The 22,818-nt window shown below is 44.6% G+C and overlaps 1 long non-coding RNA gene across 2 annotated transcripts; it reads right to left on the bottom strand.

The window, feature by feature from the left end:
* Positions 1-11,413: 11,413 nt before the first annotated feature.
* On the bottom strand, positions 11,414-16,822 carry LOC146191298 (uncharacterized). Of its 2 annotated transcripts, none has more exons than XR_014706634.1 (3): positions 16,536-16,822; positions 15,928-15,992; positions 11,414-15,028 (listed from the first exon to the last, which is right to left on the bottom strand). It is a non-coding gene; the product is annotated as an uncharacterized LOC146191298 (long non-coding RNA). The 2 variants fall into 2 exon arrangements; XR_014706633.1 differs by lacking the exon at positions 16,536-16,822 and adding an exon at positions 16,423-16,473.
* Between the last annotated feature and the right edge of the window lie 5,996 nt (positions 16,823-22,818).

Here is a 22,818-nt window from a genome sequence, read left to right as displayed (position 1 = left end):
TCGTGCAGCCTTGGTGGATGGAACCGTGACAGATTATTGTAGATGAAAATGTAGTCATTAAATACTGTCCTTTTTAAAATGCGTGATAGAGCGTTACACTGCAGTGCACAGGTGTAGAACATAAAAACATGGCTGCAGCTGCGAGCTATCAGGTGGCTGTCGCACATACTCCATGATAGTAAATCAGGTATATGTATCTTCCATGGGGCAGGTAGCTAGTAGCAGGCTAGGCAGGCAAACAGGGTTCGTTCATGGCTCTGGTCCACCAAGAATGTGACAGTGCTGCAAGTCATCTATACTTGGGAAGATTACCTAACATGCAGACAACTACTGTAAAGTCAAACACTGAAATTACAAAAAAATTAAGTTGATAAATGAAATGTACTGCCTTTGGATCTGAGCAAGAATGAGAACAGAGGCAAGCCATTTGGTAAGCCTGTTTCGATGCATTCCCTAAAGCCACATCTCTATGCTGTTCTGACCAGTTTGTTTTACAAGAATACACTAGGAAAGAACCAAGCGATCGCACATTACATCTACGTTGTGCACTACAGTTATAAAAATAAAAATCATAGCTAACGAGTACGTGACCCCGTTCGGTAATGCAGTACATTTACTTTGCTGTACAGCGTACCACTCGTCTCGGGACTGACGGACAGCGTGTTAGGCCCTTATCATTTGCAAAAAAAAAAAAAAAGCGAGGCTTAATTTCCAGTAAATCAACATTACACACTATTAAGAAGCGGTCAACACACTTGAGACACAGTTCTATATTTAGCTAGTCTGCAAACTATTACCACAGTCATCATCATCATCATCAGCCTGATTATACCCACTGCAGGGCGAAGGCCTCTCCCATATCTCTCCACTTAACCCGGTTCCGTGCTAGCTGCATCCACTTGACCCCTGCGAACTTCTTAATCTCATCCGCCCACCTAACTTTCTGCCGCCCCCTGCTACGCTTTCCTTCCCTTGGAATCCAGTTTGTTACCCTCAGCGACCATCGGTTATCCTCTCTTCGCACTACATGTCCTGCCCATGTCCATTTCTTCTTCTTAATTTCCACTAGAATGTCAATAACTTGAGTTATTTCTCTGACCCACTCTGCACGCTTTCTATCTCTTAATGTTACCCCTACCATTTTTCGTTCCATAGCCCTCTGGGTTGTCCTCAACTTAAGCAGAACTCTCTTGGTTAGCCTCCACGTTTCAGCCCCATAGGTGAGTACAGGCAAGATGCAACTGTTGTATACTTTCCTCTTGAGCGATACCGGTAAGCTGCTAGTCATAATCTGCGAGTGCTTGCCAAATGCGCTCCATCCCAATCTTATTCTTCTTGTTATTTCCTTTTCATGGTCCGGATCTGCGGTTACTACCTGTCCTAAGTAGATATATTCGCCTACTACTTCCAGTATTTCGCTACCTAATGTAAACTCCTGTTCCTTCCCGAGGCTGTTGAAGCCTACCTTTTTCAAGCCTACCTTTCTACTTTTCCTGTCTAGGTCATCAATCATTATTTGCAGTTCATCTCCCGAGTTGCTTAGCAAGGCAATGTCATCAGCAAATCGCAGATTACTGAGGTATTCTCCATCTACCCTTATCCCTAACTGCTCCCATTCCAAGTCTCTGAATACTTCCTCTAAACAAGCTGTGAATAGTACTGGGGAGATTGTGTCTCCTTGCCTAACACCTTTCTTTATGGGAATTTTGTTACTTTCTTTATGCAGAACTATGGTTGCTGTGCAGCCACTATATATATCTTCCAGCACTTTCACGTACGGCTCGTCTACCCCCTGATTTCGCAATGCCTGCATCACCGCCGAGGTTTCAACTGAGTCAAATGCTTTTTCGTAATCAATGAATGCTATGTATAAGGGCTGGTTATATTCCGAGCATTTTTCTATCACCTGATTGATGGTATGGATATGATCGATAGTAGAGTACCGTTTCCGAAACCCTGCTTGATCCTTTGCTTGATTGCAGTCTAAGGTTGTCCTGATTCTATTAGCGATTACCTTAGTAAATACCTTATACGTAACAGATAGTAAGCTGATTGGTCTGTAATTTTTAAGGTCCTTAGAGTCCCCTTTCTTGTGAATGAGGATAATGTTTGCATTCTTCCATGCTTCCGGTACCGTCGATGACACCAGGCACTGCGTATACAGGGTGGCCAGTTTTTCTAGCACTATATCCCCCTCGTCCTTCAGCAAATCTGTAGTTATCTGATCCTCTCCAGCTGATTTCCCCCTTTTCATAGTTTCTAGTGCTTTCTTGACCTCGTCCTTCATCACTGGTGGAACGTCTGACTGTTTTTCCCTACCGCCAATCTCATTACGGTCCTGACTACTTTGGCTACTGTAGAGATCTGTATAGAACTCCTCGGCTACTTTGACTATCTTGTCCATATTAGTGATGACGTTGCCCGCCTTGTCCCTTATCGCATACATCTGGTTTTTGCCTATGCCCAATTTCTTCTTTACCGCTTTGAGGCTTCCCCCGTTCTTTACAGCATGCTCAATTTTCTCCATGTTATACTTCCTTATATCGGCCACCTTGCGCTTATTGATTAGCTTTGATATGTCGGCCAATTCGATCTGGTCTGTTGGATTGGAAGCTTTCATACTCTGCCGTTTCTTAATCAAATCTTTCGTCTCCTTAGACAGCTTACCGGTATCCTCTCTAACTATCCTACCGCCTACTTCTACCGCGCACTCAGTAATGATATCTCTGAAATTATTGTTCCTTGCCTCTAGGGTAATGTCGCCATCTTCAGTTAGAGCTGAATACCTATTCTGTAGCGAGATCCTGAACTCTTCTGCCCTCCCCCTCACCGCTAATTCGTTGATGGGTTTCTTTCTTACTAATCTATTGCGTTCCTTCTTCAGATTTAGACTAATTCGGGACCTCACCATCCTGTGGTCACTACATCGAACTTTCCCGATTACCTCTACATCCTGCACAATGGCGGGGGTTGAACACATTATGAAGTCGATTTCATTTTTAGTCTCTCCGTTAGGACTTTTCCATGTCCATTTTCGGTTCTTCCGTTTGCTGAAGAAGGTATTCATGATTCGTAAGTTATTGCGCTCTGCAAACTCAACTAGTAACTCCCCCCTGCTATTCCTAGAACCAATGCCATAGTCACCTACTGCCTTGCCTCCTGCCTGTTTTTTCCCTACTTTGGCATTGAAGTCGCCCATTAGTACAGTATACTGCGTCTTTACTTTTCGCATTGCCGATTCTACATCTTCATAGAAGCTTTCCACTGCCTGGTCATCATAACTACATGTAGGTGCATAGGCCTGTACAACCTTCAATTTATACCGCTTATTAAGCCTAATTACGATGCCTGCAACCCTCTCATTAATACTATAGAATTCATCTATATTACCCGCTATATACTTATTGACAAGGAAACCTACTCCTAGTTGTCGCCTCTCTGGTAAACCTCGATAACACAGTACATGCCCATCCTTCAGTACAGTATATGCCTCATTCGGCCTCCTAACCTCACTAAGCCCTATGACATCCCATTTCATGCCCTCTAGTTCCTCTAACAGCACTGCTAAACTAGCTTCACTAGCTAGGGTTCTAGCATGAAACGTTGCAGGGTCAGTTTCCAATGGCGGCCTGTCCAGCGGAGCCAGTCTTTCTTAGCACCCCCTGCTGCGTCACAGGTCTGACCGCCGCAGTGGTCAGTTGTTCCGCAGCCGCTGGTGACTGAGGGCCGGGGTTTTATGGAGCTTATCTACAGTGTTCTAGAACACTGTAAGCTTATCATAGGAGGTTGTGGCCAATTACTGCACCAGGGTGGCCAACTCCTGTTCTGGTGAGGGAGTGCGTTGCCGGAGGTGTTCACCGGCATCAGGTCGCACCCCAAACCTGTATATGCAATTCCATCGACACGCGGATTTTTTTTTTTTGTCATCCGGTGGAGAATTGCGCGGCACCGGGATTTGAACCCCGGTCCTCTTGCATGCGAGGCGGATGTTCTACCGCTACGCCACCGCTGCATTTACAGTCATCATACATAAAAGCAACAACAGGCGCATACATGAAGCATGTGCTGAAAAGGCGCGTCCGATGCAAGTGCAAAACTGACGTTGGCCTCGGTGATCTTACGACTGCTAGGGAAAGCTACATGCCCCACATTCACACTAAAAATTAATTCAAAGCACTTCTGACACAAACGTAAGCCTTCGATGTCTCTGTAGTCACAATGCCTAAACACTTTCAGCGGAGCGCTTTATTTAGTTCTGCGCAGGCAAGCTCAGAACTTCTCTCAGACAACCTCAAGTGCAGCAAGAAAGTAACCTTGCTGCAATGTTCACAGTTAAACGTCCCGAAACAAATCGTTCCCAGCTAATTTAACAGCGATTCGCGGAAGAATCGCGGTTCTAGCGCAGGCACCATGCTTACCAACATGGCACTCGAGTACGTTAATGTTCCACAAATCAATATATTATGTAACTCATTTCCTTCCAAAGAGCAATCAGCTGGCTTTCTATTCGACTTACCAAAGTGATGCTCACCCTGCGAAGTGCGTCGCCTGTGCTGTATAAACACAGAACACAGCCATTTTATGGTTCGTTAGCATTAACAACAAATAGATAAAGCGCAACACAGGGTCCGCAAAGCACTGGAAGGAGAATAACTAGAGTCAATAACGCGTCAAACATTTTTTTAAAACGTTTCATGTAACGCGCCGCAACTCAAAATAATTTAGCGGAGGGGGCGATGATGATGATAATGGGGCACGCACCATCGTATCTAAGATTGTTGCAAATGAAACTATACAGTTTCAGTTAAACAAAGGAGGTGGTGACGCATAAACTACAAGTGCCAATTTTAATTATCTAAAGGTTTCCTTTTACTGAATTAATTTTTGTTGGTATTGGACGTTTTCGCCACCTGCAGCGCTGTCACTCAACCGTTGCAAGGGCGCGCCATTTGAACCGGCTGGTTGTACGGTGCTCGCACAAGTCTCTGCTGTTCTCTCGAGTTCTCTCTTCTCAGTTCAGCTCTCTCTGCAAGCCTCCCAGAGGCTGTACGACTCATTTATCTCGCCACAAGTAACTTTTAAACCACAGTTCAGCAATGCGACACTAGAGCCATTCAATGAAGGACTGCACTTATTCCTAGTCTGGCATTTATTTCCTTTGCGCATTTTCACTCTGTCCATTCATAACAAAAATTTGGAAGAAAAATCAAGAGGCTAAGTGGGCTTCCCACAGTGCAGTTACATATCTATAGTTATTTCATAAATTGGCAACAGAGTTTTGATTCATCATCGCTGCCTGCATTAGGTATGCTGAAGGGAATTAATGGTCTGCAATCATCGCTGCTTCATGCGTTAGCTGCAGCCGCTAACCTTGGCTCATTTGCCGACATTATCTCTTCATCCCAGTGTCTGGTATCCCTTACTTGTTTCACTCCCTCGAAACCTAATCGATTAGCTGAAAAGCCCTATTTCCTGGATCACATGTCCCTCTCTAACGCTTCTTTTCAGTTTTCTGCATCTTCATACTCAAAGATGTGCACCATGTGCTGCAATCTCAACTGCAGGTACTCTACTGCAAGATGCCCAGCACTCTGCGTCATATGGTATGGTGTTGCGGCAGCATAGAAGTACCACCCACACAAACCATCAGATGAGGACCTGCTTATGCCCTCACCTTTTTGGACCAAGGACACCACCTGCCCAGGGCAAATAGGGCCTGCTCATTTCAATAATAGCTGATTACTACTTCCTTGTTATGATTACCTTGAAACTGTACTTTAATCCACATCTGTGTTTGTGAAGGTTTTCCAAATTATTTTACTTTCTATAACCTGCTGCACTGTCCTTTGCTTAGGTATTTTAAACTAATGCTTTAATATCCACTTTTCAGCCTTTCAAATGATCACATGATAGCAAGCTGCCTTTTATTACATTATATATACATCACCTTCCAAATTTACATTCACCTCTTTTTGCTCTTGGGGAAATGTTTCTCATGGTTCAGATTCAACCTGGCTTAAAAACATTACTCCTTTCCTACGTCCGAAACCTTCTTACCTATGTGCAGCAGTGACTTTGTGGCTATGCATTCGACTGCTAATCCTAAGGTTTTAAGATTAAATACATGGCTACATTTTGGCAGAGGCAAGATGTAAAGACACCTGTGGGCTACACAATGTCAGTGCATATAAAAAGGACACCAAGCAGTCAAAATTAATTAGCTCTTTCCCATGCTTGCCGTCTTTCATAGACCGCATTAGGTTTTGGCATTCCCGATCCCTGTGTGCTATGTCAATACCTCTACCTGTTGTAAAGTTGCTCTCATCACAAAGGGTTGAAAAATAAACTTTCATCTTGTAGTTTCTTTAGGTCCTTGAGCATGTGCTGTTATTGAGGCAGTGGGCAATATTTGGCTGGGGCCTTAGACATGCAATAGCCCAAACCAGATTCGAAATCGAGGAAACAGTTTAGCTGAAACAAATGTCGATTTCAGTCTCATCGACATCAACTGCAATGCCCGTTCTCTTTTTCTACAGGAATATAATGTAGACATGATGCAATGCTGTTCACCCAAATGTTTTCCGATTGTCATGGCTATTACAGTTCAAAATAATGAGACCAAAGAGCACGACACACAAGGAATGCTTATTTGCAATGAAAGCATTTTATTGCAAGCTATGAAGTAAATACATTTGTCGTGAAGAACAAGCAAAAGATTGCAAGAAACCATCAAAACAAAATTTAAAACCCCATCTAGAAAAGCAAAAATCTAATGCCATGTTTTCATGGAAAGCAGCCATTTTTTAAAAAAGGCTGCTCTGTGAAGCTACTCACAAAATTATTTCAGCATAATGCTCATTTGCTACAATCCTCTTTTTTTCCAACTAGACACACTAGTCTACAAGACCTTGTGTATAAAATGTCACCAACCAGCACGTAGCTGCCATGCCATCAGTAAAACCATGCGCCCAACTGCTCATTGCACACCGGCCAAAACTCTGCACTGCCTTTGGGCAAGTGGAAAACAGCTGCAAAGCATCTTAAACCATCCACCTTTTGTTTCTATTTTAAGGTGCTATCATTTCTCCTGCTCCAATCATTCCTTTAGTTTTCAGGTGCGATTCCATAAACTGAACTTGTTTATGAACCACCCTAAATTCGAAAATGTGTTCAAACCTGCTGTCTATGAGGCAGCGCCTTCAGAATGCGCGGTAGCCAAAAATACTTTTGCAGCAGACTCGTTAATAACAGAGCTACAACCATCAAAACCAGTATGTTTCTCTCCTTCCCTTCCATCACCAAAGAGTCTCTCCCTCCTCCCTGGTTGACTAGCCTCCACAAGAGACAATACGCGTAGGGCTGGTACATGTAGGCTCCCTAAATACGCGAAATGTGGAGCGCCATCTCTTAGTGCTTTGAGAAACTATGCCCGCCATGTTGGTTCGGTCAACAAAATGAAAACGCTGCCCTGTGCTGGGTAAAAACAGCTACAAGAATGCATCAAATGCAGTCATTATGGCCCCGACTTTTACAGGCATTCTTTTTTTTCTTGCTGGTTGGTTTGTGAGGTTTAACGTCCAAAAGAGACTCAGGTATGAGAGACGCCATAGTGAAGGGCCCCGATAATTCCGACCACCTGGAGTTCTTTCTTTAAGGTGCACTGACATTGCACAAACATGGGTGCCTTGCTTTCTGCCTTCCATCAAAACGCTACCGCCTCAGCTTTTTTTTTTTCTTGCTTTCTGCTACCCAAGCACCACCAGTGACCTTTGTTTGAAGGTTGAGAAGTGAGCTTTGGCTCATCCAGCTACAATGCCAATAAGGAGGAGGAGAGGGAGAGGCTGAGCTCAATGGGTGGCCGAAGCATAGGTGCGAGGCCTCTGGCCTTTCTTAGGAAACCAAGCCCGTGCATGTATGGATGTTCTGTGTTTTCTGTATACATGGTTATGCACGGTGTACCATGGCTGGATTCGAGTGGCGACGGTGCGCTCTTTATGACCTATGCATGGAGGGTGCTTCCTGTCTGCTACAGCTGCGAAATCGTGGCACTGTGTGGCATTGACGCGTCTACTCAGTGATGCCGTCATTTGGTGTGCAACAAGCTGGAAAAAAAAAAAAAAAGCGGAGGCTGGCCAAGCCTGCACTTTCACCCGGTTGTGATTCTTGCCAACGAGATGTCATGAACTTGAGCGTTCAGAGCGACCTGCAGTGATTTTTGCCGCTGTACTGAGAGTTATATATGATAGGTGTGCCGGCCGTGAGCCATCCTTACAGGCTCTGGCTGTGTATCAGCATCTTGCCGAAGAGCCAAAACCAGGGAAAAACTCGCATAAAATATAGCTAAATTATTGGAACAGAGTTCTCCATCACTCGGAAATTGATGAAAGGAAACACTGCAAGTTTTTCAAACTTGCAGGCGTGGGCACGTCGTTCAGAGGAAATAAAGTTCAAATGCGTGGCAGAAAACATACGTATGGGTCCGGACCGAAGGAAATACCAAAAGCACACTGCGGCCGAGAAGCTCAACTATTGTCATGAAGTTAGCTTCGTTACAAACTAGCCGCAGAGTTTAGCAACATAGGTGGCAGGCAAAGACAAGGGTCGGAAGGCTTTCCTACTATCCTATCCTTATATGAGGATGGTGATGAATGTCTCCTGTTATTTCGAGGTGATGCTGCGCACGCCTCAGAACAGGAAAAGCAGTTACAGTGAATGCGCTGTTCAAAGTGCACAAAAAGTGCAATAAGAGCAGGTTACCTTTTTTTTTAATTTGCACTAACAACTTAAAACAGGTCAACGACCAGCCTGACTTGCAGACACGTGAAGGTGCCCGAAATTTTGGTACATGTGCAGAAGCAGACAGAAATGTGCCCAAAAGCGAAAATATGCCGTCACACTGGCATATCATTTGAAATAATGCATGTAGGCAAAACAGGTACTCCTCCTTGCTCGGCCACTAATTGTAACAGGCCTGGCAGAACAGGCCCGAGAGGCCGAAAATGTTCATGTGATAAATTCTGTGCTTCTGTAGCCATGTCAATGCATTTTTGACAGTTCCCCTCATATCATGAAGGAAACAAAGTTACAGCAGGAAGAAAAAAATCAGCTTTTGTGCAGCATAATGGGACTGACCTTACAATAGTATGCTGCTACTTGCCTTACTGCAGACTGATAACCCAAATCACTGTTGTATTCAGACGGTAATTAGCACATGTTGCGCACTGTAAGAAATAAGACAAAGTAAGTATTACTACGATCAAAATAATACTGTTGCCTGAGCCTACACTGCACCGCTTTTGCGCACACAAAATTGAGACTACATAATTTCTCTAAGTATTTCGCTCACTCCGCAAACTGAACACTTGAACGCTTGAAGGCGCGAACGCAGGTGCGCACCGGGCGCCGCCACAGAAGCGAGTGGCCAGGGTTGGGTAAATCCTGCACTAACTTCACGGGGAAGAGAGCACTGCTTGCTTAGAAGAGCTGCCATTATATCTGCGGCGAAAGCGCAGGCTGTATGAAAGTGCGCGCCGCTGCCACTTGAGTCCAGCCGTTGGTGTATGAATAGCACAGTCACAGAACACGCTGAAGCATGCATAGACAAGGGCAAGAAACTAAAAGCCTTCTTTCTTGTGTGAGTGTATGCATGAGTGAAAACGAAATGCAAGACAAAAAAGTGCGTGACATCAGCAGACCAAGTGACACCCCTCGCCCATCAGTCAGAGAGAAACCAATGGATGCAGTATCTGTGGGTACCTCATCGACAAAGTTCGATGGCCAGCGCAAAGGATGAGAAGGTTTGGCTGTTTTAAAAGGACCATGAGAGCTTTGGTTTGCATTTTGTTGCTTTCCAGTGTATGCATCGCTGCAGTATTTCGCAGAGACCATGTCCAACGCCTTATCGGGCTTGGTTAAAATGTCAGCCTGGTCAGTAGCCCTTGAATATGTTAGCTCTCTTAAATGAACAATCTGAAATAAGCAAGGACATAAGTTGTGCTGGCCATATTGTGGACTGCTTTCAAGACAATGTGTGTAATGCCAAATAATCTGAGAAGTTGAATAAACCGTTTGGGGTGCCCTGTTTTGTTTTCTAAATATGCATTGTAAGACCATTTAACACAGCTTGGCCACCCAACTTGTGCACACCAGCTAACACAAAGCTTTAGCAGCGCTACACTAATCCCTCTGTCACACAAACACTTCCGATCCTCATTGAACTCAATCTGCATTCAGGCTTTCAAGAAGGATTGAAGCATCCGGTGCTACACGAGCGTTTTCAGTCAGCATTGAGAAATTTCCTACGTGGTCCGTCGTCTGCTGTCAGTCGCAATGAGTCTCAAAAGGAAATTTAAGATTGGGGTAATGATTGCACGATTTCAGTGTACACAGCAGCATTCCGCTTTTGGCGCCTCAGGTCATCTAACCTATCTTCCCAGCGGTCAAGTGCTACAGTGCAGTTTCTCTTCCACTCCACAGTTTCCACACTGACGCAGTCGAAGTGAACGCCACCTTAGCTTCCACTGGCAGTAGACTACGGTGTCAATATTATAAAATTAGCCGTTCTACGAATGTTCTATCATGCCTTTTAATACATTTATGTGTTATTATGTGCAGTTCTATTGCATTTATTCGTTTTTCAAGTTTTAGAGCTCGTTGATGACGAGGGTGTCAATGACCGCTTTTGAGTGTGCTTGAAATCTCGAGAGCGATTGAGGAAGCAACCTTGAGTCAAGCAGGCTCGAGCTCAACTGCACTTGACAGTTGCCGTGTGACAACCTCGATCTACAATGAGTTGAATGTAGATCCAGTTCAATGAGGATCGAAACTGTTCGTATGAGAGCAGTTTAACTCGCATCTTGCAGGAACAAGCAATCTATATACACCTTTCCAATAAGTTACTCGGTGCCACCATATTGTTCGCTCGTCCTCTCTGGACTGCTGCAAACCGGCTCTGCTTCCACTGTGCTAGCACCAAATGCACAAAGCAGTCCAGCAGGTAATATGGTGACACCCCGTGACCACTTATTGGAAAGGTGCACACTACTATGACTATGCTACAGTATGCTAAGGAAGTGAACACACAAAAAAGCCAGGCAATCATGTTACTCTGGTAACGAATGTTTAATTGTGGCTGGCCTTGCATATGGCGGGCAGTAATGCATGTACCCCTGTCTTCGGACAGGACAGCAGGGTTGTAAGCATCTCCAGCAAACACTGTGCGGATGTTCGTTTTGTTATAAAAATTTAGGAGACACTTGAGATCTGTCTTTAAGAGTATAGCATGGTAGCGTCAACAGCTCCCATCTGCAGCTTCCCTCAAAGATCCTTGATCGCATACATGCACCTTGCTATTTTATAAATGAAGTCTTTAAAGAACTTTGCTGCAACCTACAAAAAAAAAAAAAATGTAGGAAGTGCTTAAGAGCTCTAAGATCGCTAAGGCGAACACAACCCGGCACCAGAATTAGAATATGTGACTAATAAGTATGGTGCAGGGAATGCAGCCTTATAGTTACGCACGTCAAATGACAGACCGAATACCACACGCCCATCCTCCGAGGTCCTGTGAATAAGCGCATAAGTGGCCCGCGTATGCATGGGGTTGCCATTACCCTCTTTGTCACCTCTCTGCAGCGGTTTGCACAGCCAGGATGCTTCCTTTCCTCCTCTCTGCAACGCGGCAACAGAGCACGCACCTGCCAGAGCTCTTCACACGCAAGTTCCAGTATGAAGGACGTTTCTTGATGACAATTTCTGATCACACTTTCTGTACATGACGCACATGAGCCAATTAAAATACAGCTATTTAAATGCCCTCTAGACACGTGAATATTATGAATATAAGCATAATACATAAGATAAATTCTCAGCACTGGGTAAAATATTCACAAAGTATTGTCAAACATGAATATAAAATCAAGAAATTGTAATAAAATCTTGAGGATATACAAAAGGCAGAAAAATGGTCATTTCTTAAACTACAGCTTGCAAATAAAGCTTTTTTTTTGCCTCAACTCCTTCAGCACCATGTAATTTTATTAAATGAAATATTTACACAATCTTGCTATTAGATAATACTAAAATGCAGGTATTTAGATGCTCAATTAAATAAATGCCCATGTTTTTGTTTTGGCTTTATACATAGCATAAAAAACTTTTTCTCCGAAATTTGCAGAAAAAATCCAAAAAGTGAAAGAAAAGGGGGCATGAATATCAAAATAAGACAGCAAGAAAAATAATTCAGAATACCAAAAATATGCTACACTGCCTCTTTTATTACTAGTTTAGGTTCTGAAGTTCATTTTGAAGGTGTGCTGTTCTCTCAGAAATATAGCTAAGTTGCTGAAAACACCCATTTTTATGCTCGGCCTTGTTCTACTCATTTTACAGTTTATAGTATTGGCATTTCCAAACCTTTCAGGATTTATGACTGAATTATTTGGTGACATGTTTTCCAGAAGGTGGGAGAGTTTGCCATTAAATTTGAAAATCTGCAATAGAAGCTTGGTGTTCAAACTCCACTGAATTTTCTTGAAGAAGTTCCACACTTGAAGTTCTGGAGAAGCCATATCAAGTAGTACCAAGCTTTCATTACTGCTGAAACCCAGCGAATGGAAACAGAACAGTGGGAACACAAAATGAGCATGTGTAACTGACCAAGTGTGATCAGAGATTGAAACTAAGCTTTTCTTGGCCACTAGCTGAAGTCCGAGGCTGACATTTGACTGATTCATCATCTGAGCTGAACTGAGAGCTAGTAAAATTGTCTTCAAGAGACTTCGCTACTGCTCTCATAAAAAGAAAACTATAGTAGAAGCAGCAGAATCGTGTGAATGGCGCCGAAGACCTCTTTATTTCAAATAATTTTTTAAATGTCACACTGTGCCAGAAAGAACAAAAAAAATAAATAAATAAAAAAATAAACAAGCTGCACACAAACAGAAACTATGGTTGTCACAATAGCCCCACTGCGGTAGTGCAGTGGTTAAGATGCTAGATTACTGTGCCGGAGTACCCATGTCCAAACCCGATCGCTGGCGGCTGCTTTCGATGCAAACGAAGTGGCACCCGTGTGCTTTGTGATGTCAGCGTGCGTTAAAGATCCCTAGGTGGTCAAAATTACTCCATAGACCTCCACTACGGCACCCATTTCTGTCTTTCCACTTTGACTTCCTCCTCCCTTCCCTTACGGCACAGTTCAGGTGCCCACAGAAACAAGTGACAGATTCTGTGCCTTTTCCATTCCTGTGAACTAATTACTATAATTACTTTTGTCATACTATCTGCCTAAATGGGGCTACATGTTCCAAATACATAAATTTACGTCTGCCAGTGTGTGAGAACGATCATTCATATATGAACGATTGGCTTAAAGCAGTCCTGAAAGGTATAAGCCCTAATCCCTTAATTTGTGCCGGTATTATCTCACACACAATCATTAGCATACAACCATAATCTACCACATTGTGCCTAAGACCACCCAACATGGGTATAAAGCTCTGTTTTAACAAAGCTGTATGAACATGGAGTAGCATGTCTGATACTAGATCCAAGGGTCTCGGATGGTTCTATTCCACCTCAACCTCTCACCTCAAAGGAGCTGCCTGAGTTAGCAGCTCCAGATAGCGTCGTCCTCTCTTTTCTCGATCCTTTGTCTCTTTTTCGCTTTTCCACAATATGAGCTCCAGCCAGTTCGGCCATATCATGTGGCCTCATGACATCGCAGAACCAGACAACCAATCAGTGCATGGCCATGTCACCTGCCAAAGGCATGGTTGTGATTTTTCTCAAGGGTGACGCCTTTTACGCTACCGCAATAAAGCAACTATTCTAAAATAAGTCACTTCTTGTGGAGCACTTTTCACTACTGCTGCTGCATTGTATGATATGGGCAGTTCAAATTATGTCCCTTCTGTAAAGAGCAGTTTGTTTGCACAGCCTCCTATCCGATGTGGATGTAGGCTACAATCCAGCACACAACAGCGGCAGGGCAGACACATTAAAAAACATGGCAGCCCTTACGAAAGCCAGCTGCTCCTTCAGCTGATAGAAAGTCCAAGATTTTCCCAATTCTATTATCTTGTAGGCAATGGACAATAACCCGATCAGTTTAAGTTTGCAAGTGCTTGACAGCCCCTTTCTTATAGGTTATGGTACTGTTAGGATCCTTCCAAGATTTCAATACACTTGAGGTCGTGAGGCACTACACACACAAAGCAAGCAGTTTTTCTAGCACAATCTCCCTACCACTCTTCAAAGATCTGCAGTTGCCTATCCATACCAGCCGATTTCCCCCTTTGCATTGCTTCTAAGGCTTTTTTACTTCCTCCATGACCAGCATGACGTACAACCTGCTCACATTACTGCCCGTCATCCTGACTGCTTCAGCTGCTGCTGTGACTGCTTCAGGGCAATGTCATCAGCAAATTGCAGATTACTGAGGTATTCTCCATCTACCCTCATCCCTGAAGGCATGTCACCTAGCACATAGTACAATAGATGCTGTCAAGAGAGTACAAGTGGCTGATTCCATGCCAAGTTACCTAAGACAATGCCATGTTTTAGACACCATCACACACGGATAACTTTTTCTCGGAGAACCACAGCTGTGTTACCTCCACAAGGGATCAAGTTTTCTTCTATATGACATCTCTCCAATAAATGTCAGGCCTGTTCAGGTATTAATCTGTTACTTTAATTCACAAGGCTAGAAGCTAGACTGGCAAAAAATTGCAGTCACACATTTGTGCTTCCCACCTCCCCCCACTGCAAATCATGTGTTCCAAACCACCCAGAATGATTTTCAAATAATAGCATATCAGCAAATTCAAGGATGACAATATTACACAAGATTAAATACATTGCAAGCAAGGTGTTTTAAACTTAACTGGGAGCACGCTCTAAACCTGTGGAAGCAGTGAGAGTATCCATTTTGTCACGCCAGTCGCAGCTCACTGCACTACTGAGGTGGCGGTGTAATCGAACTGGCGGAGGGAACTCGTTCGTCGGCACCAAGAATTCGTTGCCTCTGCAAATGTAAATAAATGAGAGTAATACTGCAATTACATTTAGTTTGCATAAATTCAGCAAACTCACTCACAATAGAATTTGGTTCGAGTAAAGCAAGTGAGAGTGCCTGCTGCAGAAGGAAAAAGGTAGTAATGAGACTGGCTGTCAATGCTAGCACAAATACAAATATTTAGAACACTTACAAAACACTGAAATAGCAACAAAGAGAATCTAAGTTAAATCACTTGTGCAGTAAGTGCCCAATATGCTGCGGCTTGCATGGAACTGCAATGGAGAGTGCTTATAGCAGCAACTGCCAAGCTCTTTGACAGGATTACGAGGTACTCGCAATGGTGCCTCACTCTCCCACAAAACATGCTAGCTCAGATTAATCATTGCTCTGTTTTCAAATAAGCTGTCAATGGCCTTGGCAGCAGCTTGAAGCCAAGCACTGCCAACTATTTATGTTGGAGCAGGCAAAAGATATATATATATTAGGGAACTCTGCGGTAGCAACATGCATCCAAAGTGTTAAATCTATATAAACAAGCTCAGTGAGTTCCACCAATGCAGTTATTTCGGCAGTAAAAAGAGAGATATTGTCACAGGCATGAACCTATGCTAGCTGAGGAGTATTGAGGTCACCCTCATTGCTGCATACACCGAAATAAGTGAGTACTTGACAGTGGAAGGTCTGAGCAAATAAGCACAGGAATTCGGTCATGTATATAACCATACTTTTGTAGCCATTTCATGCTGTGCAGTAGGCTTGTTGCACTTCGAGGCTCATTCCGCACAGGGCCAACTCACGTTTAAACCATCTCTCAGCTGGCCAGCAACCCCCCTTTATCAGTCCGCAGATATACTCATGTATTGCAGCACTACCACGTATGGTCTGTACAGATGACTGCCACTTACCTTCCAACAGTTTTCCGAAAGAAGCCCGACATTTTCTATGGGCTGAGCCGCTCCATCGGTTGAAGCTGCGAGGAAGGCAATAAAACCTCCTGATTATAAACCAGCGCGTTCACGCTGGCGCACGCAAAAATGCCTTATACTGCCCAAACAAATATAAGCGAACTCAGAAACAGTTTTACGTTATCTTTTAGTCGCCTCATATGTCCCAATACTCCAGTGCATCCGGAAGACAACAGCAACCGGCGACTGATCGGTGCACAGCAGCAGGTATGGAAGCTGTTCCAAGCGCAATGAAACGAGATCGTGGACGCCATTACGCAGTCTCCTCACGCCTTCGCCCGGAGACCGTCGCGCGATTACGCCGCGTCAATAACTGAGGCTAACGCATGCTTGCGCTGCCGTGCAAAAACTCGTTAAAGAAGCTGCAAGGAAGGCGATGGCAGAAAGACTACAAATGCTTTACTTAGAGTTCGCGGGCATGTATGTACGACTCACCGCAGTCAGAAGGCTGCAAATAGGACTGCACCGAAGGCTGCGCCCTTGAATTTAACGAACTGAATTTAACGAATTCACGAACTGAATTCGCATATCACCGAGTTTGCATTTACCGGGATGATGGCCCGCCAACTGCAGCACACCGACGCATGAAAGACAACCTAGGGTGCCTAGGGCTCGCAAAGCGCAAATGCTCGTTGTCTGAAAAGCGCGCCAGTCTTCCTTCTTTGGGCCATACTTTGGGCGACTCAGTGAGCATCTGGGTTTGAGGCTTACTTCTAGAAAAAAACAAGCACTAAAAGCTATTTGACGTCACATCCGTCCAGAAGAGCAACATATCCTCCTTTCCACTTTGGTCCTGGGCGCGCATGCGCAGTTCACGGAGCCGGCTCTCTGCAAGTTCAGGTGGTGCGGCGTACCAGCTATCGCTGGGGACAACGAGCTTGTAGACAGGCAATAAACTTCATGTGAATGCCTATAGTATGTGTAGGTGCTAAAAAAATGTTTCATTTAACCAACGTAGTTCATTTATTGCGTCCTAAATGTCTGCATTGGCTAGAATGTTTCGACAAACCCATCAGCCGTCGACTCGGTTTTTTGTTTTGCTTTTTTTTATCAATTCCCTCTCTAGTGATCTTTGTTGGAAAACTTGACTTTCTCTAAAACTGAATAGATTACAAACTGATTATTCCCTCAAACTTATTTTTTTTTTTTAATTTTCTTGCGCAAAGGGCGACGCATGCTCAGATTATGCTGGCTGAGACGCATTATGAATGTTCATTTAACATTGTGCACAATACTTACTGCTCAATATGGACGCGCGTGTAATTCCCGACAATTGATAAGATATAATTTTATCTCCTGTAAACGTCCTGGCTTCAAAAGACTATTACGCTGCTTGAAGGCCGCATCAGGCGCTCAGCGGCGTTCAACCTGCGCTCGGGCGAAGGTGACTGGAAACTGCATCCGGAATTCAGAACGCACAGTACGCAGCCCAAGCAAGCGGGGATATAAAAAAATCTTATCATGGTAAATTTCATCATTGGCCCGTGCATTAGTTTCATAAAAGCAGCAGTTATTACATGTATTTCAGCAGTACTTGTCTAATTAAAGTTTGGTTTTGTTTGTGCGGTGTTACGTCCCAAAGCGACTCAGGCTATGAGTGGAGGACTGCGGAAATTCCCATCCCCTTGAGGTTCTTTAATGTGCACTGATATCGCACAAAACACGGGCGCCTGGGTTTTTGGCTCCAGCGAAAAGCAGTCGCCGAGGCCGAGATTCGATCCCATATCCTAGGGAATAGTACCTAATTAAAGTAAGCAGATTCACTTACATGCCCACACTAACTTTCCTTCTCTGCGCAATCAATTCGTATAACTGCATAGACATCAATAGCAACGTCAAGGTACCTCTTAACGCCCTGCGAAAAAAACTCGGCAGCAGTGCAAAGACTCAATATCCAATTCCTGAGAAAACTTCAGAGTCGTTCTCGCATTGCCATGGCTACTGCCGGTGCTAAAACGAGCTGGGGCGTGAGATATAGCCATTCTCTTCAATTCACAGGCGCTTTCTTGTCCTAGAAAGGAACATGAACTCGAGATACATCTCCCAGAAAAACGGTTGCCTAGGCCATGATGTGCACCTTATGTAGAAAGTATCGTCTGTTCTTCCGCCAATAAACAACAGGGTCATTAGCTCTACTTCCTCGCAGAATACTTCGATAATACAGATGACACCTGCATCAAAGCAGTGCTGTTTAAAAGTCAGCTGGTATTCTTACACAAGATACACAGCAGCATTTAGCACTGCGCGCCGATGCGTTCCGAAGGCCAGCAATGACGGCCGTCCTAGTGGCGCCACCTGTTAGGGAAGAGTGGAACTACTCGCTGTAAACGGTCTATAGGCAAGCTGCACGGGTGCCAGTATGGGAGTGTCACGAAGAGGATATATAAACGGGAGCAAGTGTCCTCAGTGGATGCATACATATATTGATGGTACTAATCGTGTCTTGTGTGTTGTATAATGCTTATTCTGTGCTTGTCTTGACCTCCATAAAAGCATAAGCAATTATGCCTTAATTCTAGTTTGCTTTTTTTCAACTGAGAGATAGTCCCTCTTACCAAATGGTATCACTTGCCAAGTGGTACCACTTGCAAGTGGTCCCTGACTACTAACTCTCATTTAATGGTCCCACTTGCAAAATTTTCGCCTGGGGAAGCAACTGATCCCGCCCTTCTTGAGCACTTCTATAAGGAACGAACACGCCCGCCGAGGCGTCGCGCTCATACGCGGAGATTATAAACTTTTATTGCGAGCTAAGATGCTAAGATACAGGTACCCCGCCCCTCACCCCGACCAGGACCGGGAGCAGGCCACGACACCCAGACGCATACAAAGGCCATTCTTAGCCCCCTACCGATTGTTTAATTACAAACAGTGAATATACAACCCTGCATGCCGACATTGCGGTGACGGGACGCACGCCAACCAAGACCCTACGTTAATGCTCTATCCCTCTTCAAAGACACTCTTTCCAGCTCCCTCGGCGGAGGAATGGGATATGTTGTTGGCAAGAAGAACAACACAACTGACTATCATCACGCGTGCTCAAGAGGTCGCCCCCGACTGGAGGCCATCCTGAACTCGCCCCAGCCTCAACTATGTGGCTATAAATGTTGTTACCGCCGCCACCTACGATCTTGAACCTTAGACTTGTTTTAGTCCATCATTTATTTAGTAAACTAATCCGGGATTATTATAGCTGTCTTCACTGAACCATGGACAATCCTTCGTTGTGGCTACGATACGAGGAAGGAGGAGGACTGGTTTTGTTTGTTTTGGTTTGTAGGGTTTAACGTCCCAAAGAGACTCAGATTATGAGGATAGTATGCGCATTCAATGTTTTAGAATGCTTACGTCTCACTTCGAAAAAGATTGGCTGGATTGTTAGTTTATGAGCGCTGAGCAGATACCACAAGCGCTGTGGTGTCTGTTGTTCAGTTTTCATGCTCGCCTGCAATATGGTTCATTACTTTTCTAGCGAAATTGAATCTTTATTTACAGATTCCAGATTTTCGTGACTTGAGCACATTCAGCACTCAATGTGACTTGAACATGACCGAACGCACGTGTAAGGCATGTGGAACACATACACAGGATGTGCGCCACAGGTACTGCGCCCTTACTTCCCAGTAACCAATTTCTAATGAAAGCATAGAGTATGTAAAAATGATAAAAATTAATATGAAACACTAGTAAAATAATCATCCATGATAATTAGTGGGATAAATGAATAAAATAAAAAGTTTAAAATAGAACAATAAAAAGGAAAATAAAAATAAAAGCACTAAAAAGTACTGTAAAAATTACAAAAATGTCGCGGTAGCGCTAATGCTTTCGCATTCTTTCCCAGTGCGGTTTCTGCAGTGACCTCTAAATTTTAGGGCAAATGGAAGAGGCCTACCCGGGACGTCAGGATGTGCGTGGCTTGACTGATTATGATTTTGCCGAACTAAACAGCAACAGCTCCTCCATAGTCAAGCGCCATCTGAAAGATGCATCGCGAGCCCAAAAGAGGCTGCACAAAGGGAGATGGGGATGGGGCCGCACACCCAATGTCTTTAATAGGTGGGTCAATGGACGCTCACAAAAGTCCCCTCCGTCAAGCCTCGGGACAGCGGACATTATCGGATTAGCCGGACAACAGCATCGCCTCGCTCGTGTAGCACCGACAATGACTCTTTCCCAACGCGATGCGACTGGCATATCTTGCTGCGCGCCATTGTTGCCTGCATAGGCGCACCGCGCTACTGCGGCACGTCAGACCACGCCAGGATGGTGAGTGAGCCAGGTCCTTTTACTGTCTCTGCCCGAGAAGCGCGCCGTGTCCGGCGGGCTGCGTTAGAATGGCAGAGAAGACGCCGTAAATGTGAACACGTTGCTTAATGTGTGTATATCCTAGAGCGTAGCTAAATCGAAACTTAAAGAAAAAAAAAAACATACACAACAGCTAAACCGAATTAGAGTCCCTAGAAGTATTTGCTAGTCTGCCGTCCGAGCGGGGTTCCCTATGGAACCGGTTGGCCGCTTCCCGGATGAAAGCGCAGGGGGCGCTGTACGCATTCGGAGCGTGGTCGCGTTGTGTACGTGGTGCTGTGGCGGTTGTGCCGTACTGCGAATCTGCGCCGCGCTGATCCGTTGGTGCCGTGACAAGGCTCGTGCACCACGTGCACTTTTTTCGCTCGCGAGCCGGAATGCGCGCAAATTAGCTAGCATGTGTGCAAGTGTGCCTTTTTTATGGATATGTGATCGCGTCATGTTTAGAAAACGGGGTAAGCGTGATAGCACGTGTTTCTTGCCCGGGTGCAAGACCGGGTAGCGCTCGTTCAAGGTGAAATGTTCTCTCTTCAGGACACCGAAAGACGCAGGGAAGAGGCAAGAGTGGGAGCGCAACATCAAGCGCGGCGGCAAAGGCAATAACATTGTTTATTGTCTCAGCTAGGGCATAAAGGAATATGCAAAACGAAAATTAAAAGGCGTAATAAATGAAAGAAAATAGGCTGGCTGTGTTCTAATAAAATTCAAGAGAGAACGATGATACGGCCCTTGCGTGCAAGCAATGTACGAAGATGGGTTGCTCGGTGAAAGGCCCACTGCCGTCAGGTGCCGATATTGTCGGCTTCAGGGGCGGGCAAACCCACAAGTGGTGAATATCTTCCTCATTATTTTGTGAGTTGCAGACAGGAAATCCTGGACGTTGATATAAATATCGGTATATATAAATATCGGGTGATCCGGATCGGGGTTGCCCTTGTTGTAACACGAATAAGCTAGTGTCGACGTTTGTGAGCGACACTTTTAAACCCTGCTTTATTGAGCGAAGTTTTAAGACAGGTAAAGATAATTGAGATTCCACGGGATGTTACGCAACTCACGAAGGATGCTATCTCAACGCTGTTTCCTGACACTCCAAAATACTTGTTGAAACCCCTGCCTCTCAAGAGAAAGGAGCGCAACTTGTACGAGCAAAAACAGTCAGCAGGTAGACCTGCAGAGAAAGAAAAAAAGTGCACTGATCCTGAAGCATCAGTGGAGCCAGTTGAAGAATACAGCGGTGGTGGATCGTGTGACGTGAGCCTGCTCCAGGAATGCAGAAAGCTGCATGCCACCGCCACTGGGGACAAATGTCGATCTTTCTGATGTTGAACAGTGAACATTCGCATAGTGCCACTCAAGCGAGGACGAATCTCCGGAGGCAATTGCCATCGGCGAGTTCTGTTCCATCGCAGTGGTGAAGCTGCCATGAATGCTGCTGTGTGCATTCGAGGAAACAAAGTCAAGGAGATAGTTGTAAAGTCGACAGAAGAGGTAATTAATCTTATTCAGGACATTGCGAAATTCAGCTTGTGTCCTGGCAGCGGATTGAAGCCTATTACCAAGACCTTTCCCACCTACAATGGGCGTTGCTTAATTTGCGACGAACTGTACCATTATTTCTGATGCAACATGCATATAGCCTGCAAATACTTGCGAAAGTTAACTCAGAACACCCTGTCAAGAAGAAGAAAAAATTAAGAAACAGACTTCTATGTCTCAAGCAGTTTGTCGTACGAAGGACAAGGTGGCAAAGCTGGTAAAAGCTCTCGGTGAAATGAAAAATGAAAATGAACACCTTCAAGGACAGAGTTTGAAAGAAGTGTTAGTGCCCTTCCTCTCAACTAACAGCTGGCTGTTAAAATATGTTTTAGAGGTTGCAAAACGGAAGTCAACTACACTGATGGCATATTCTGATGAGTGGCTACTAGGCTTCCTAAGTACCAAAGAATGCCTATCAGCAGTTTGCCTGAAGCGCGGTGCGATTTGAAGGGCTCGGGTTCCCATCTTGCGTGCTTTAATTGTGCATGCATCCGAAAGTTTCTAGTTCTACATACGTGTTATAACTTAGCTAAACGTCCGAAGAAGTTAAGATGAAACTATAGCGTGAATGAAAACGCCCGCGACAGCGCTCTGTTGCTCGCACACATGGTCCTTGGAGCCTAGAATGTGCGTCTAGTATAGTTCTCCATGCAAGCGCAATTGTTTGCACAAAATCCTCAGAAGTCTTCATTACAATACGGCACGTCGGTAGCTTCAGCAGGATAATAGGGTATAAAAAGCAGCTTCGTTTCTACATCGGCTCAGGGGCATGCGCGCAAAACTTCGCTCACGAAAAAAAAAAAGTCGCATCCGTAGTTATGCCAACAACTCGGCTGCGAATTCAATATTACGACTAAACTGAAATCAAAGACTTAAGAGCGGCATCGCATGTACATACAAGGCACCTGACAATGAGCATGCAGCGAATGCATTTCGATGCGCACGGGCGCGCGCGTCGTCTGCTCCGTCAGCAGTGGCGCA

Source organism: Amblyomma maculatum, chromosome 4, assembly GCF_055883805.1.
Source record: "Amblyomma maculatum isolate TAMU_Amacu chromosome 4, ASM5588380v1, whole genome shotgun sequence".
Taxonomy (NCBI): domain Eukaryota; kingdom Metazoa; phylum Arthropoda; class Arachnida; order Ixodida; family Ixodidae; genus Amblyomma; species Amblyomma maculatum.
This window is presented reverse-complemented; position numbering and strand designations above follow the sequence as displayed.